General features: G+C 42.2%; 1 protein-coding gene across 1 annotated transcript in view; it reads right to left on the reverse strand.

Moving 5' to 3' along the window:
• The window catches only part of FAT3 (FAT atypical cadherin 3), a 345063-nt gene extending 331615 nt beyond the window's left edge, over nt 1–13448 (reverse strand). Inside the window, exon 1 of the mRNA XM_010002614.1 lies at nt 13078–13448. The gene's annotated coding sequence lies outside the window, so the exon portion shown is untranslated. The remainder of the gene's footprint in view (nt 1–13077) is intronic.
• Nucleotides 13449–15169: the final 1721 nt, after the last annotated feature.

The raw sequence follows: 15169 nt of genomic DNA on the forward strand, positions 1-15169 counted from the left end.
TATGGTTGAAAAAGAGATGTATATACAAAAGCTTCTTTCCAGCTGACAGCTTCATGTAAAAAAGACAATGCAAAATAGAGACCAGGGAAGCAACTGGTGGTTGGGCCAGATGACCTGTAAAGGTCCCTTCCAACCCAAATCATTCCATGGTTCTATGATTACGAGATGCCAAGTCAAAATAATGATAGTCCAGCACGGATTTTACAAAGTTACTGTGGGATAAAGCATCTCTCTTCATGCCAGACCTTGACAAAAGGCCACCTACAGGTCTGTTCCAGAATGATTTGCCAAGTGACAGGGAGGTGGTGTCAGCAGGACTGCTTCCTGCCATGGCAGTTAGTGCAGAAAAGGCAGGTATGGGTGGGATCAATAAGAAGGGACAGTCAGAAAAGGGATGAGCAGAGACAGATCATAGGAGCTGGTGAGTGTCCCAGGAGGGGACTGGTGAGCCAGAAGGTCTGGTGAACAGCACTGAGGGACATGTCCTCCTAACCAGCACAGTGCCATTTACCATGCACAGAGGCAGAGGTACTTCCCTGCCCATGGCACACTAGGGTTGTTTTCCAGAAGTTCAGTCCAGGTTGTTTATCCTCCAGTTTCTACCATAACTTGATGGCATTCGGTCCATGCAGGAGTAACACTCAAAGTGATTCGAGAAAATTGCACTGCCTGAGCAATTTGGGAAGAAGTCTCAGAAGACACAAATGCATTCAGGTGCCATCCAGAAAAAAACAAACAAACAAAAAAAAACCAAACAAACAAACAAAAATACACTAACAAACTACAACTGAATAGAACAAAAATTTTCTTTCTTGAAGCTAGGAACTGGATTCTTGGTTTTGCAATGCCACTTCTCTTCATGACATCTGTGACACATAGCAATAGGGATCCGGTTTGAAGTAAAAGGAGAACATATGTTTATTGAGATTCTCAGCAAGTTTGAAATTTTTAAAACAAAACCCAGATTTAGCAGTGTACATTTTTCTTGGGATAGGGCAGGAATCCACAGGTTGCTCATAACCGCTGTGGTGTCACAGGCTTAACAGAGCTGCTTCAACTTCTGCAGCAACACACTGGAGTCATCAAGTAGACTGTGTCATCAAGTAGACAGAGGCGTCTACATCGGTCTGAGTTCCAGGCATTACGGAGCAACCACCTGTCTTAAAGACGACTCCCAAAAAATGGCCTCCCACTAGCCCTCTGGTGAAGTAGCCTCTGAAAACCTAAACAGACCGTAAGCTCACAAGGGTTCACAAGAAAACCCAAGAAAAACAATAGTTGATAAATACAGTGGCAGCTTTTTAAATCTTTCCCTGGGCAAAAAATCAGAAAGGTTGTCGTTTGTTCAATCAGGCAGCATTTAGAGAAAGGGCTTTTGCCATTACTTTTTAAAATTACATTCAGTTCAGGCCATGAAAGCTAGTTAACCTGCCTAAGTAAGAAGCAATGCACAGATACATCAGGTCAAATACATCACAGTTTCTCTCAGATAACTGGAATCCACACTGCAGATCTTGTGCGGGAAATAGAAAAGCAGAAAGAGTCAGCCTTAAACCAAACAAAATTACAACCGAAACCCAGAAATTTCCTTTCCAGCCCATGTGTTAAGGCCCAATCCCTGCAAGGAAGAAAGTTTTCCATCAAAGCTGGCCTTGGAGTACTGTCTGCATTAGGTGCCAAACCCAGTTATTTCAAGTAGGATATTATAACGTGCTATTTTTTGATACATACAAGAGAGCACTGGTGGCACTCTGACAAATCTGCCTTGGCTATACAGAAGAATTGCTGGTTCTACCTCTGGTATCACCTCCATCAGGCATGAGCTCCCCAGGGAGCAGCCACCAAGGGAAAGGCACAGCACTGAAAACCTCCTGCATGCTGAAACTCCCACCACATTCAAACGAGTTATCACAGTGAAACCACACATGCTTCTGCCTCTCTCCAATGGTCGGTTCATGCATAGATATTTGAGACGATAACCACTTTTTAGCTAACCAGACATTAACTCAAACCACTAAGGCTTCAGCTTTCCAACTCAGCCAGTTCATTCGCCACAGCTGGGAGTCCCTCAAAGCCTATGACATGTTTGGAAAGGTCCAACTTTGCAGGCACAGCTCAATTAAAAGTTCCACAGAGCAGTTTTGTTTATTTATAGCAAAATCATTAATTGCTTATCACATATTTGTTTGCTGGAAAACCAACGCTCCAAAGTAAGCATCAAGTTTAAAGACCATTCCCAGAACACCAAACGTTATCAGGAACAGTGCTAAAAATGTAAATCAGAAACATCAAAACACATCAGGATTTCAAGTGGAGGAACAAATAACCCATTATTTCTGTGCCAGAAAAGAGGTTACCCATAAGCCATCAGTTAGCCGCACAGTCATCTACAGTCCAGCAGTTATTTATGTCCTGGAGAATGACAGACACCAGTGCACAGTATCTGTTGAAAATAACTTCATGGCAATCAGCATATGCTAGATTAAATGAGGTATCTGTTAATACAGTTTCGATAATCAACTTGGAAAAGTGCCTTTTAAATATCTGGCATTGGAGGCAGAACCTCAGAAAGAGGATAATTTCATTTGTGAGCCAGTTTCATATGAAAAAAAGGAAAGAAGTTAAAGAAGTTGAGATGGGTTTTTTTTCTCCCTCTTCGCTAACAGATCTCCATGATTCCCTTGGGAGAAGCACGTTCCCTCAAATATCTACAGGAGCCCTGCATGGAAAATTAGGGAAAACAGCCTTACAGAGCTACAATCTGCCCCTTCTCCATGAAAGGTATTTCAAACTAGCACAGGAGTCCAGCTGCATGGAAATCCTCACCAACAACCATGCTGGAAAGTAACAACTCCACAGTTGCTAACTACCTCCCGAAATCCTTACAGGTACAGGACTTCCCTGAATCTACCACATCCACTGCCTGTCAGAGAAGCTTCAACTGCAAAGTGGCTTGGCCTGCCCTGACAGCACTGCCCTCAAGTTCCCCAGTTCTCATGTACATTTGAATGCCAGGGAAGTGTTCCCACTCAGCTCATTTCCTGATGAGGAAACAGGCACAACAGTTCAAGTCCCTGCACCAGGTCACACAGGAGACCTCAGCACATACTCCAGCTGCCAGCTCTCACTACTTTGCTACACTGCTTTCTGTACCTGCATGATTTAGGGCAGGAAGGCTTCCCTACAAATCAATGCTCACAAGCAAACTGGCCTAAATTTCCAAAACAGGAGGTCACACATTTATGTTTCTTACCACCATTGCAATAGCTACCATGTGAAACTCATAATTCATTCACACTTCAGGAATTTGGGTTCAGAAAAACTATATTGAGAACTTGAATAGTTAATTAGAGACACTGATGATTAAATGGAGATCAGTAAGACAGGAGTAATAATAACAACAGTGTCCAGATTCCATTCCACTGTTGAAAACAGTAGCCGCGAGGAAGAAAAGGTGCATCTCTTAATGCCTCACCCCTTCATTTGTTCTCCTGCAGTCAAGACCATCTGCAATCCAAGGTCAAGTTGCAAAGCCTGCACTCTCAAATTCTGTACAAAAAGCAAACACCATATGCACACCAAACACTGCCTGTGGTAAATAACCTAAACATACAAGACAGGATCAGGCCTGGTCCCCCTGGCTGTGATTTCATTAGGTCTCATCCCAGTTTGCTGCCAGTCTCCTTGGTCTGGACTTCTCACTTGCTGGGAGTCCACACGGTCGTGGTGCCACACCAACTCCCCACAGCCGCGGCAGGTAAGTCTTCCTAATGGGATCCACCCCATCCCTTACACACTTTGACAAGCAGAGCAGTTATGAGCAAGGTCAACATCTCACATCACAAAATTCTGAACATCCAACTTAGCACTTGCCAATGCAAATGGAGCAGATCACACCTCCCTGAGCTACTGATCTATGTAATGGAAACACAACCAGCCTCTGGCTCCACATCTTCTGTTCATGCACCAGGAGAGGAGGAAGAAGTGCTGGCAGCTCCGTATCATCCCACCAGACACCTCTCTGCACCTACAAAACCTAGGCATGGATGTGCCATGGATGTCCACCCCTCCCGTCCCGTGCCAAAGGTGCAATGTGGGTGTGCAGCTCCCAGGGACTGCCCTGCACAAAGGCACATAGATGTTCCTTGTCACAGCATCTTGCAGAAAGAAAACTCACCCAGTGTGCCTCCCGGCCACCTGATCAGTTTTTCCCACATTTTTTCTTCTGGCAAGAGATGGGGAAAGTTGTTCACCCAAAATAAAACTGCTCCAGCCTAAATAATCACTCTTAACTCACGCCCAGTGAGGGTTCCTGCTGCTGAATTTAAAAGCTCAGTTGAAAATAGCAAGGTGCTACTTGCATATAGTTCTTGTTCCTCAGGCTCCTCTATGCACCAATTGAGTCAGTTACCATTTCAATCTGATCTCTAGAACCCTCCAGAAACGTAAAAAGCCACTAAAACTGTGTCAGAGAGCATCATGTCAAAGATCAATGTCTTCAGGAATAACTTTGGCTGATATGAAGCTCCACTATATCTTTCCTCTGTATTTTTAAGATGAAAGTCCAGAGAAAAAAAAAAAAAAGAAAAAAAAAAGGAGCTATGCAATAGCAATGCATCAGCTGACCAAAACAAACCCAGCAAAATTACAAATCCACACAGAAGGAGGAAAAAAGAAGCATGTCTTGCTTCTGAAACAAAAATGGGTAAGTAAAACACGTCTGTGGCTACAATATATTTCTATATCACTTTTATAGGAAAAGGCTCTCAACAGCTTTTGGCATATGAAAGTCACAGTGAGGACTGAAATAAAACTGAGAGTATTGTAAGAGAGCCAACACACATGCATCCCTAGAATTTCTGTTCAAATCCTACTGTATTAAATTATGTATTCAGTGGCTTTTGGAAAAATGATTTGATTATATAAAATGAACTATACAGTGCATTGTTTCTGAGAAGAACACATACTGGTAGGAACACTAAGTCGTTCTTTCAACCCTAAAAAATAAGCTTCAAATTTAAAGAAGGCTTTGAGTGAGTAAACACACTTCTAATGTAAGCGGGGGTGTACACACACAGCCTATTTCACCATGTACAGCTGCCCTCATGTCTCATGTAACTACAAAGCCTGTGACAGTTAAAGTAATTTAAGATTTTAAAACCTTGTTGCTGCGTTTCTAGGGGAAAGCCTAAGGTCCAACGAGGTCTCAAAAAACACAGAGTGTTATTTTATTATTATTTTTTTTTGCATGCAAAAATCCTGCTCCCAGACAGACATTCCTGAAGTGCATATAAATGCATCCTTTGCAGCAGGTGAGCAAGCAGACCCGCTGCACGCCGCGGAGGTAAGACGCACAGAGCTGCACGCTCACGTGCAGGAACAGTGACAGGTCACAATGTGTGGTGCAGCATCCTACCAGCCCGGGCTTCACGGCCCAGTGCTCCTACCAACACCTTCACAAGAGCTGCCGACAGTCTTCACAACTAAAACAAATTATATTCAGGCACAATCATTTCATGCCACAGCTTGGTGATCACTTTACAGCAGGATAAGCCACCGTGGCCACAAAAGCAGCTGTCCTGGGCTCAACCTATTTTGTTTCTTCCCCTTCCCCCCCCCCCCCTTTTTTTTTATACTTTTTTTCTGATTTTGTTCTCGCGGAAGATTGAGCTGCCCAACTGCAAACATGTCTGTGAACAAAAGGGAGGGAGGGAGATGGGAACGGGTGCCTGGGGCAGGCAGGAGGGATCCTTTCCATGTCCATGGCAGCTCAAACTGTTTGTCAAACAACAGCCGGAGTTGAGGCAACAAGATGGTGTGTAAAGAGCAGAAAGTACCTTCAAGAAACATACTGAACACTATCAAAATACCCAAGTCTTAAATAGACACATGAAGTATTTAAATGCTTTCACACCCATAACAAATTTTGTTTACTGCCCAGCATTTAAACAGCTTTTTCTTTACTATTGTAAGACTGTTCTCAAACAGTGTGAATTTGATGTTGCAATGAATAGTAGCACTTCAACTCCTATTTACAACCCATTCAGTGACATAATTCCACAAATAGCACACAGGATTTCCACACTTTATGAAATAAAAACTGTTCTTGGCTCAAAAGAAGTTTTGCTGACAAAAAGCACTTCATTTTGTTTTCCTCTCTGATACAGAAAACTAAAGGAAAAAGAGAATCACTTACCAATGAATAAGAAAAACTTTATTAAAACCATTAAACCCACCAAGCATTGTTAATGTCGCTCTTGTAATTATATGCAAAATGCTCAGTATCCAAGGCAACAGCGTAGTAATGAAGTTAGAGACTACTGTATAAATGCAACTTCTAAATCACCACCAAGAACGTGTATTCCGGAGGGACTGAACAGTTTACTAGTGTGTGACAACCTGATCACTCAGACATGCTACAGCTTAAAAACAAAAAGCTAACAACCTACTTTTGCATAAAGGACCCTTTTGTCTGCTGTGTATGAACAGCCCCTTTTTAGCATCTAGTTACAGCATTCCTCTGCAGGGTTGCAGATTTCTCTAAGCCTGTGTTCACCTTGATAAGAGTTGTTCAGAAATTGTAATGATGGGCACTAATTAAACTGCATAACCAGCAACAAATGAAGCAGAGATGTTGTCCTTTGCTCCAACTTCTCAGCAAAATGAAAAGCTCAGTAGAAAAATATTGACACTCTGCTCTTCTCCAGAGCCCATTCATCTGAAATCCGTTTCATTAGCACTAATAACACAAACTGACTTACACCCACATTATTAAAATTAATTTTAAAATGAATACTTATGCTCCAATATCAACAGCTTATTCTCAGGGATGCTTCCCAGGAAAACAGGCAGGTCTGCAGTAAGGAAGTCTACGCAAAATTAACTTCTGCTTTTATGTGTTAGCACTTAGGTCATAAAGCAAAATCCCTAGTTTTTAGGCTCAATTTCAGCAAGCATTTGTTTCCTTTCCCAATCTCTGTGATAGCTTATTCCACTCACCAATCACTGAACACAAAGCAGTTCCAGCCAGGTTCAACCACCCCGTCACTCTGCAGATGACCTTTGGTATTCCTTCCCTCCAGTACATGTGACAGCTTTATAGAAGCACATACCTCAACATCCCTGCTTCTTCCATCAGATGCCCCTGTAATCTTTCTCTGTGACCTTTACATTCCCTCTGGCTCATTCTTTTCCATGACTGTAACACCCTTTATAGCAGGAGATAGCCTAAGCTACACACAGTATTTCCAGTGTGACCACAGGCAGAGACAGCCAAGTGATGCCAGCTCCTGCATGACGGCACACACAAGCATAGAACTCTGTTGCATTTTTTTATGTTTCCAGGCACAGTGCTTATTTGGTAAAAAGGGCTCTACTATCTTCATGCTGTCTCCTCTTCTGTTCTTTGTCTTTCCAGTTTCCAGAAGCTTTATTCCTTTCCTGCTGTAGCACTCATTGTCTCTGTATGCAGATCCAAAGGCAACTTGTCTTCCCTTCTCTTTCCAACCACATGCTTTGGCATCACTGAAGCAACACTCAAATTCACTAAGTTCTGTTGCTTTTCTTATACCTCCCCTCTTCTGTGGGGAGCAGCATGGGACTGATCCTCATTTCTCACCACCACCAACAGCTTAATCTCATGAAACACCTCACTGCTTTGTCTGGTGCTTTCTCCTCTCAAGCACTGAAGCTCACTTTCACACACTACAATAACTGATCTTGCCCAATTAACCTTTTTAGCTGGCTCCTATGCCTAAGATGTTTTCTTAAAAGTCTATAGAAATTAGGGTCATAGCTTTCTGTCCCTGCTCCTTTCTTCTCTCTTTGTCAATATATCCCAGTTGTACAGCATGTCCTAATGGCAATTTTTGAATTGTATCACTGTATCTACAAATCTGACTCATAGTGCTATAATTATCTGATGCTTTCCTAGAGCTCTCTTTAGGTTATTTTCTTTAACCTCCCTCTATAATTTCATAAATGAGCTACCAGACTGGCTAAAAACTTGGTTTCCTAAAGGCTTCGTCTTGTATTCTTGTGCTTGAAGCAGTTGAGCACTCAGTTAAGCAAGGGAACTTTCTTATTTCCTCTCCATTTTACTGTACTGCCAACTCATCCACCACACCAGCACTGTTATGTTTTTTCTCTTGCCTACGGCCAACAGAGACTACAGAAGTAATCTTGAGAATATCAATCTTCTCTTAAAAGCCACATCAGAGATGGAATTATTTGAAACACTACACCAATGAAGTCAAAGCCCAGCAACAGTCAAATTCTGTGAGCACTTGTGGAGCTGGTGCACTTTTTTCGGGCACTTTTCTGCTTAATGCAAAATGATACTTAAACTTTTCTAGTCTAACCAAAACTGATTAATTTAGAAAAATGGAGTCTAGAAGAGCAAGGGGACATTTAAACAACCTTCCAAGATCCTGCTGCTGCTTGTGCAGACCCATCAAGAACTCATCAGAAAGGAAACACTGATTAAATCTGAACTAACTTGATCTCTAAAAGGCAAGAGCTAGATGCAAAACTGCAAATATTAACTGTGTCCATGAAGTCCATCTCCAAAACGGTAACTCTCCTGGCCAAGTCACCAGCAGCTTCATTTCCAGAGGTACAAGGCACCTACAACTCCATTCAGCAGTAATGTTCAGTGCTATGGGAGCGTTGAGCTTTTCCCCTCTCTCTGTTTTAGTGCACTTACCGTAGTTTACGCTCATCTCCCTGCTGTGAATGTCATGAGGTTTAATTAGTTTTGGTCTATAAAACACACCGTGTTCCCCCAGAAAAGCTGTATATGCATGCACAGTAGGATCCCTGCAAGATAATTTTCTTGGCATCCCCAGAGTAACCAGCACAAGCAGCCAGAGGAGAAGTCCAAAGACAAGGTACTCGAAGTACTAAACTGTCTGCAATCCTGATCTGTATCTGGAGGATCAAAAGTATCAGGGGCAGCATTTTGATGCAACACATGCTGAAACTGGTGTGGGAGTTTTACAGAAGAGTGCTGGCAAAACCATTCTCATCAGCATCTTTCAACAAAGATGAAGTCAAAAAAGAACCCCCCCTTAAAACGGAAATAACAGGAGGAAAAAAATGGAAATCAACAACACAATCAACAAAAAATCAACAAAAGCCCATGTGGGTTTTTTAAATATTCCAAATAGCTTAAAGTTGCCCAGGCTTCTGTATTGATTAATTGCTCAGGACAAAGATTTATTTATTTATGGACCAGGAAAGAATTCCCAGCTTGGAATCTTTCCAAAGAACAACCCTCCCCAGTTCTGCATGGTCACCCTGGCCAACTTGTCCTGCCATTTCTTATTCTGATGCTAATGCAGTTCAAACAACCCAACCCTGCATTTTTTATCTATGCAATAAGCCTATCTTTAGGTCACTTAGTTGTGTCAGTTTAAAACACAACATTCCCACAGAGAAAAATCTAATCATTTTATTTTCTTCTGGGGACAGAGAACGGAGAAGGAAAAAAAAGTTAATTATAAAAACGTGCTTTTTTTTTTCTTTGTGGTGCCTAATTCAAGCCCAAATTAAATCTGCATGAATTTAAAAACCAGTTGAACCATGAGAAACAACCCATTTTAACTGAGACTCACACAGCTACCTTCAAGACAGGATACCCTGAAAATATCTGACCATGCAAAAGCATATCATGTTATATAATTATATATATATTACTAGGTCTTATACAAAGTTTGCTGGAATAAAAGCCAAGATCACATTGATCTCTGTGGGCTTCAGATCTCTCTGTCTTGTAAAATAAGCCTGGATTCTGCCACTGGCTTTCACAAGCATCCTCATGGGGACATTCACAGGGCTTCTCACAAGAAGGAAAAACCATGAAGTTGAAGCCGTTCATGAAAGGTACTGGATTTATTCCAGATGTGGAACTGTTTTCAATTAATTTGGAAGCATTTGAAGTATTTCTCATTAAATATGCTTTGCATTTCACACATGCACGTAAGAGAGTAAGAAAACCCAAAACTGAAGCCACAGTCATAATGTCTTATTAAAAAGACTCTGACACCACTTTTAGCAAAATTAGGCTCACATGAAGACAAGAGTTACAGCACTGCTGTTACACATCACATCGATATTCAAGGCAAATGGTTTCTGCTTTGCCCATCTCCAGAAAACCTCACTTTGAGCTGGAGGACTCACTGGTTGGGAGCTCTCCCACCTCCACCCTGCCCTGCACCTCTCTGCACAGGACACTTCCCAGTCTGCTCAGCCCCATCACCCAGGGCTGTAATTTAGGTTCAAGGTATCTGTCCTCTAGAAGAGGATGAAACAGCTTATAGAAAATCTGTGGGACAAATCATCATTACTGGTAAAAATTTTGCAATCTAGGAGCATACCACAGTCATCTACAGATGTGAGAAACAAACACAAAACTTAGACCATCTTTTCTCAAGTTCAGAGCACAAAGCTCCAGCACAGGGACACAACAGTGACTATGGATGCTTGCACCAAGGCTGGACCCACTCCCGTCCAAGCCAAGCCAGATGCAGCTTGTGCATAGTGACATTCAAGCCCATATAGAAAACCACAGACCCTCCAGCACAGACAAAGAATACACACATTTCTACCATATCTAAACTTGTAAGGGGACACCCTGTCACCGCAGAAGCGCGGCGTTCCTTGAGGAAAAGGGCGCGTTATCAGCCCATGCCACGCCCCACTCGGGCACTGCTGGTGCTCCCGGCACCCCGAAGATCCAGGTTAGGTCGAGTATTTCCACCGCACGCTGCAAAGTTCTACACAGACACCATCGCACCCGGTGTTCCGCGGTCACAAACATTAACATAACGCAGCTCTTGTCTCCCCTCTAGTGGCTGACCCACCGGCACCGCTCGCGTGGCTCTGCTGGCGCTGCCGGCGGCGCCAAGGGCCGGAGCGTGTCCCTTGGCAAAGCCACCACGGGCTGAGCTCCTTCACGTCCCCAGCCCGGGCTCATTGCCACGGTCAGCAATGCTGTAGCACAAGGCAGAAATGAGCAAACTCTGGGCAGAAGCACAGCTCTTCCACTGGAGCCCAAGATTCCCAGTTCTGACACCAGGTGCATTTACTATGGAGAACCACAGTTAAGTCCAGAACACATTTATTATTATTATTATTTCTCAAAGACCTGAAATAATCACGTTATTTGGTGACTACAAAGCACTCAAACTTTTCGTGCCCAAAGATTAAGTTTTGTATCAGACAACAATGGTTTTGTCACCAAAGGTCAAATTTAATTCTAGTGATCAGCAGGGAAGTCAATGATCTCTAATCAATTTTACCAACCACTGTCAAACTCTGTGTGATGCTCTCTTATTCAAAACTAGCATATAAAGCTTTCAAAAACCCATAAACTTCACATTTCTTCACAAATGTTTTTTTTTTTTTTCCTCCCCCCCCTTAAAAAAACATGCAGGAACATTCAAGTTTCTTTCCTTTGGTTGCCAGTGCTAAAATATGCTAACAGCATTAAGGCAAGGGACGACTTGCAGAGCTCACAATCTGTATTCAGCATAATTAGCAGATGCCAGTTTAACTTATTACTGCTTCTTCCTTTCTATATTATAAAAAGGATGAAAGCCTGTTATCTAAATGACTGTTTTCTCACTGCTGATACAAAGCAACAATCACAGGAAAATAAAGTCACAGAGCATGTGAAAGGAAATACCTGATTTTGAAATGACATTATCAACAGCTACAGTAAAGAAAGAAATTAGTGCCTGCAGACAGGACTTTCTTCCTTCACACTTCACATTTTCAGACTGTTTTTAAACTAATTGCTACTTGGTGGCATTCCTAGTTATTCAAATAAGCAATGCAACATTCAAGGTAGAGAGATATTATTAAATGAGGCTGTTCAACTGTCTCAGCCAATGATCATTTCACAGCATGAGAAATGAACACCCAGAAGATGCACTTTCTATGCAGCTAACAGCTAAGAAGTAAGAACAAAATACCTGTGAAAGAAACCAAGGCAAACGCTAAAAATCAGCCTCAGCTAAGGGGACAGTTACAGAGTGCACTTCTGCTTGCAAAGCTGAAACACATTTTACAAAACAAAGCCCTCTTGAACTAAGAGGCTGTTGAAAGATGCATCCAGCACATACACACAAAAAAGCAGTGCACAACAGGGTTGTGGATTAAACAGGTTTCTAAGACATAAACTATATAATGACCCAGTCCTGGCACCATTTGCTGCTACTTCTGCTTGGTGAAGAGAGATACCTCCCTGCTAACATTCCTGCATATTACAATGCAGTGCACAAAAAAATACATAATAAATTCTAATAAACTATCTTCTGACTCTTAGGGCTAAGTTGAAAAGCCTTGTAAGGCTATGCTTCTCCACAGCTTTAATCAATTTCAGCTATAACTTCATTTGTTATGCCTAACAGACAGTGTAAACTTCACCCTTCCCAAGAATTAAGAAAAAAAAACATTTCATATTCTCCCACAAGCAGGGTATGCAAAGCACAAAACAGAACCACTGCCCACATACCCCCAGTTAAAATTGTTCTCTGTGGAAACTAATAACTTTCCACACTATGCACTGTAATCCAAGTAATAATTTTAAACAGCCATAAGCTGCAGTGTGCTGAACTAAGGCATTCTTACCTTGCAAAGAGTGCTTGAAGACATTTAGTTACAATAAAAGAGGAGAACATGCCCGTTGCCAAGTATTTCCCATGGAAAGGGGATACACTTTACCCCACACATGCGCACGCACACACCGACTGGGTGCGTGTGCTTCCTAGGTAGATAGAGAAGGAGGACCAGAAGAGATAAGCAGCAGTGATAATGCCCAAGCTTTATGTCTCAATCAGTAGCAAGTAAAGCTAGAAGTACCATTTGCGATGAAAGGGGGAAAAATCCCAAGAAATAAGATATATTTTTTTTCTCCTCTGGATGCAAAGAGCTTTGGTTGGTTGACCTATAATACCTTAACACAAAATTCTTCATAATCCACCCCCCTCCTGAGCCAGTTAGTTGCACATGTCAAGTGACACTGCACAAACAATGCACAAAGACTTCAACAAAAAATATTAAAGAATCCCTTACCTTTTAGTCAGAGTAAGTGACAGATAACAGGCACAAGAAACTCAGTTGGCACAGTTGCTGTACATATTTCTCTGTGGACTTCTCTGTAGTGGTCCCAAAAGCACTGAACATAAAAAAACTCCAGCCTGCCTGTTTCATTCTTCAGCAACAGAGATACATGCTGTCACGGTAATGTGAAAAAGCAAAAAGAACTACAGATCATAGTTTTTAAAGCCTTTGTGCTTATAGGGAAGAAAAAGAGGGAGTGGGGAAAGAAGGAACAGAGCAAACACTTTTTCTAAGAGAAATCTGGTCTTGGCTGTAGAAGTAACCACAGCACAGAATTACCCAGTTTGAATTTCCCTGTTTGCAACCTCCTCGGGAAAAAAAAATAAATAAAAAAAAAATAAAAATCAGTCTTTAGAGAAAAAAAATCAAATGCATGGATGGGGGGAAGGGAGAGGAGGAGGGTACTGCTCCTATGTGACATACATATGGAATGAGCATTAGAACAATGCTGACAGGACAGCTAAGCAACTGCACTCTGGGGCAGCAGTTTTCAAAGCAAGAGCTTTTGCAGCTTTGCAGAAAGGAGAAGAAAACAATTAAAAAAAAACCACCAAAAACCCTCTGCAAAGGGAAAAAAAAAAAAAGGGAAAGAAAAATAATAGAAAAGAAAAGGAGCTGTTAATTCAAGAACTATCGGACTAAAACCAAATTTAAAAAATTAGTTGCCTAATTTCTGAAAGCGGGGGGGGAGGGACGGGTGGGAAACACCGCGACTGCTTCCCAGCGATGCAAGCAGCAGCCTTGATGTCTAGTGCACTTACATTTTATGCGGCGCACAGTGGGTCCCCTCCTCCTCGCCTGCCTCCCTCCTTCCCTCCCACCCTCCCTTCTTCCCTCCCTCCGCCCTCCCTGCCAAGGAAGCTCTCCCTCCCAGGAGACAAGAATTCCAGAGGACCCAATTAACACTGTACTTTGCTGGCTCCTTGGTATGATCGATATTAAATAAGCTGAGTTTTAGCAGCACTGAAAAATAAAGCAGCCATGTAATGTGTGGCTGATGGAGGCGGCTCCCCCCCCCAACTTCCCTACTCCCCCAGTCTCAAAGCGATCCAAAGCAGAGGAAAAAAGAATTAAAAAGCATGTGCCAGCGCCAGTGACACACGCTGCATCAGAGATTTCTTAGAAACTTGATGGAAGTTGAACATCGGTTGCTCATTTCACTAGCTTCAGCAGTACTTTAATAAAGTGGATTTACAAATCAATGGAAGGAATCCAAAGGTTCACAAACAGGCTCTTTCATCAGGTCTGCTGCCTGACCGTACAGGAAGTTTGCTGAAGGGGTCTGGGGGCTGTTTCACCAGCACACTTGTTTTCAATGGACTCCCAACAACATGACTTGTTTGGTTTGGGGAAAGAAATTCAGTAAGAGGTTCGCTGCTTTAAGGCAATACAGCCTAGTGTGTTTATTGCTTCATTCCTGCAGCATGTGTGACAAGGCACTCTACAAATTGCAAATTATTTTAATTTGAAGAGGGAAGTGGTTGGGAGGCAGTAACCTTCTTTGGTCCTGTTTTCCCTGATCTATCAATCACAGATTGCCATGTAAAAACAATCTACTACAGGCTCTCTCTATAGAGGAAAAGCAATTACTAGCATTAACTCTTGCAGTTGCAAATTAATACAATACAGTCCACAGCTGATAGAGTCTGCCTGCAAGCTATTAATCCAAGAATAAATGAATGGTTTGCTTAAATCCAACTGCTCTGAAATTCTCAGGTTAAGAGCTCCCCTTCCCCTTTCCATAATTCTATTTGTGTTTGTGAAGCTTAGTGGAAATAAAAGAAAACCATATTTATATGCTGGGGCCAGGATAATTCTAGGCTAACAATACCTATCAGTGAACCTGCCTACAAATACAGGATTTCACCACCAGTAGCTGCTTCTCCTCTTTTTATTCTGGGATGGCCATAATCTTCAAACCAAAACAAATAAATAGCAGTGAGCAAGATGCTGGACTGAACAGCTGGGTTGACCAGTGACTTGAATCCACCTTGCTAAATTAATACGAAATTGCATTTCCATAGAACCAAAAATTATTTTCATC

Source organism: Chaetura pelagica, unplaced genomic scaffold (genome assembly GCF_000747805.2).
Source record: "Chaetura pelagica isolate M959 unplaced genomic scaffold, ChaPel_1.0 scaffold338, whole genome shotgun sequence".
Lineage (NCBI taxonomy): Eukaryota > Metazoa > Chordata > Aves > Apodiformes > Apodidae > Chaetura > Chaetura pelagica.